Below are 3,655 nucleotides of genomic sequence, written 5' to 3'. Positions count from 1 at the left end.
GGGAACCAACGAACTCCAGCGACAGACTTTTCAACGTCAACAGGGTTGCCATACAACACGCAATCGCGCCAAAAACCAGCGCAGAACACATATCGCCAGATTTGGTGAAATTAGGGCGTATATCAGAGTTGTACCTAAAAATATTTCATACAAGAAACATACCTAAGTCTTATAACAAAAAAGCCTTCCAACATTCATATTTGAAATGAGATAACCTAACAAATAATATTATATTAGTTATTAGACATATTTAGTGTATGTGGCAATATTTTAAAAAACATATAAACTATGCAATGTTTGAAAGTTACCAGAAAAAAGTAACAGAACTACTATTTCCAATTAATAAAAAATCATTTAGTGTTTTTTAAATAGCAAGCTGTTAAAAGTACAATAATTAGTAGTAATGCTGATGATTTTTAACATCAATTCTTTCGATCATATGTAAATATATTTATATACACTTGTTTTAGACAATGGCAGATTCTCACGGCCATTTTATTCATTTTTTTCAAATCAGTAACATTCCTTTGGGTACTTTCCCTTGGATACTGCGCAGAAATGATTTGAATAATATACACAATAGTAAGAACTGCACTTTTAAATTGGCTCTTCATTAAATAGCACACAACAAAAAGTTTTTTCCCATTTATCTTGAATTTTATTGCTATCACAAGCATGTACAAAAATTAACAATGAAAATGGAATGTATTCAAATGTAATAATTAAAAAACATAACTTGCAACATTCATATTCATACTAAGAGATATACTACAAATTCCAAAAGAAAAATAACAGAACCGCAATTTGCACTTTATGTAAAATTTAATGTTTTTTAAATATTATATGATTAAAAATGCAATAATTATGGATTATAATATTTAGTAGTAATGCAGATGTTTCTTAGCACCATTTCTTTCAATCATATGCAGATGTATATACATATTTTTAGCTTCTAAATTATTTGAGGATAATGGGAATTACGATTATCATTTATATGTTTTTTATTATTTTTTATTGCCAGTTGTGTATGTTGTTTCTTAGGTTATTTCATTTCAAATATGAATGTTGGAAGGCTTTTTTGTTATAAGATTTAGGTATGTTTCTTGTATGAAATATTTTTATCATATTTATTAGCTAATTTATATAGTATTTCATTTACATTCGCTGGAGATATAGAAGTTGATGGTTATATATTTTGCTCTGAAATGCGAATAAATTAATACTTGAGCCTAGGTAAAATGTTAATTATTATCTTAAGAACCCCTTCTCAATTTGTCATGGCAGTGGCAATTTTCAATCAGAGTTTAAATTTTTGTAAAATGTTATTTTGTTCTTCCAATTATATTTATGCACAAAGTTAATTAAAATATCTGTAAAAAAACTAAAAAGTAAAAAATAATGTATATAAAGCCTCCTTTCTTTCAGCTATTTTAATTAACTAAGCAACATGATAAAGTTATATTTCCGACGAAAATTTAGAAATCCAGATGACTTTCCGACGGTAACATCGGACGGAAAGCTCCGCCATGTTTATTAAGTGTCATGGCCTTCTCCTTCTCGAAGGTCATGGCTGAGCAAGGTTGACTCAGCCTTTCATCCCTTGAATGAGTCGATAAAATGAGTACCAAGTTCGCTTGGGAACCGAACATCGGGGGTCCTGTGACAAGCTGACCACTTACCCAGGCAATATGCTGATGCACTCCGGGGCCCAAGATCAAGAAATCAGATTTCGGGGCACTGTAGCCCGTGGCCCACCAGGGCTGTTGCGACACTGAATTTAGTTTATATAGGCTGTTTCTCCCGCCTTCTCAGCATGTCTGCATGGTGTAGTGGTCAGTACGTTCGATGCGTATTCGAGAGGTCCGTGTTTCGAGTCCTGGCGAGGGCATTGCACATTTTTCAGGTCTCCTGCTTTCAAATAACCTAATGTCTCTACAACTCTTGAATCTTATCGATGTGCATTCTGCCTCATCGTGCCCTGAAGCAGTTCCCCTATTTGGAATTATCGAGAAGATATTTAGCTTTTTTGTCGGATCCACTATTCGATAGGATATTTTGAAAAAATGTTCAAAAACCAACTTAAAAGGAAGCAGCCAGACGAGATGGTCGGCAAAATATGTGGCTGTGAAAACTCATTTAAAGAATTTACCAGAAGTAGTAAAATTCTTGAAAGAAATTACTGATTCCCTTAGCGCGGAATCAAAGTAAGAAGCAGGACCTCTGCAATATGTTCTAAAAAATTTTGAATTTACTATCAACCTGACAATTTCGGCTAATATTCTTCGAGAACTCAATCGAATAAATGTTGAAATTCAAAAGGAAGATATTATTCTTGCGCGTTCCGCCGCATTAAGGGAAGGTCAGACCAAAACTTTGCAAAACATGAGACAAATTCCTACAGAATATAGGATAGAAGAGTCTAAAATAGCCGTGAAAATTGAGGCCCACCAGCGGCCGAGCGGTAAAGTTGCTGAACACCGGTAGTTCGGTCCGAGGTTCGAATACTGCCAACGGGCTGGCAGCATGGGCGTTTTCGTAGCTTTCCCCATGTGTAACGTGCATACGAGTCAGTTTCCCTTAGAAAGTCCTCCACGAAGGCATCCCTCCCCTTAGGCAGATAGCCCTAGTGTGCTTTGCCGTAGTCTCAATAAACCAAACCAAACCAAAGCCGTGAAAATTGAAGTTGAACTTAATCTGACAAATAAACGAATTCTGAAGCGCAAAAAGCAATTTGATGAATTGTGCGAGTAAGAATCACGAACACTTCATCCTATTGAGCTATTTTTTAATGCAATAAAAATTGTATTTGATCGAATCTTATCAAGAATTAAAACCAGGATAAACAGCGCTACAACACTAAATTCAAATTTCGCATTTCTCAATGGGCGTGAAATATTGAATATATAAACTAAAGAACTGCAAAAGAATGGAGCAGATCTTGCACGAAAATATGAGCGAGATCTAAACGCATTTGAGTTCTGCCAGGAGCTTGACGTTTTTAAAGAACAATCCTCAATGTTATTCAGCCGCATAAAAAAAAAGGCCAGCGCCTTCTATCTCTTGAAACATATCTATACCTATGATTTGCAGGATTCCTTTTACAATATTTGTATTGCGCTGCGGATTTACCCTATGCTTCCAACTATATCCGCAAGCTGTGAGCGAAGATTTAGCAAAATAAAACTTATTAAAATCTATCTGCGATCATCGATTAGCCAGGAGCGATTATTAAGACTTGCAGTTCTGGCAATCGAAAATCAAACAGTACATCAGATTAATTGTGACGATGCCGTAGACTTATTTGCAAAACAAAAGGCTCGCAGATTAAAATTTTAATCCTGTAACACTTTAAGAGCGTTCGATAAGAACTTAAAATTATTAATGAAGTAAGAATTATGAAAAGAAGTATGAGTACTAACCTTTTTCGTTCAGCAGTAGCCCGTATTGTTGTTATGTACAACTAATGAAAGTTAGTTACGCAATTAATCAGCTCATATATTGTTCCAACTTATGTAATCTATTGTTTGTAACTAAAGATTATTTTTATTACGAGTTCACATTTAATTGAACGTTAAGACTTACTAACGTTAAGTACGTTATTTAAAAAAACGAATTTAATTATTCATTGCATTAATGATTTGTAACTTGTATGTAT

This window comes from Stegodyphus dumicola, chromosome X1 (assembly GCF_044657685.1).
Source record: "Stegodyphus dumicola isolate Sdum_Otavi_A_Nest chromosome X1, ASM4465768v1".
Taxonomy (NCBI): domain Eukaryota; kingdom Metazoa; phylum Arthropoda; class Arachnida; order Araneae; family Eresidae; genus Stegodyphus; species Stegodyphus dumicola.
This window is presented reverse-complemented; position numbering follows the sequence as displayed.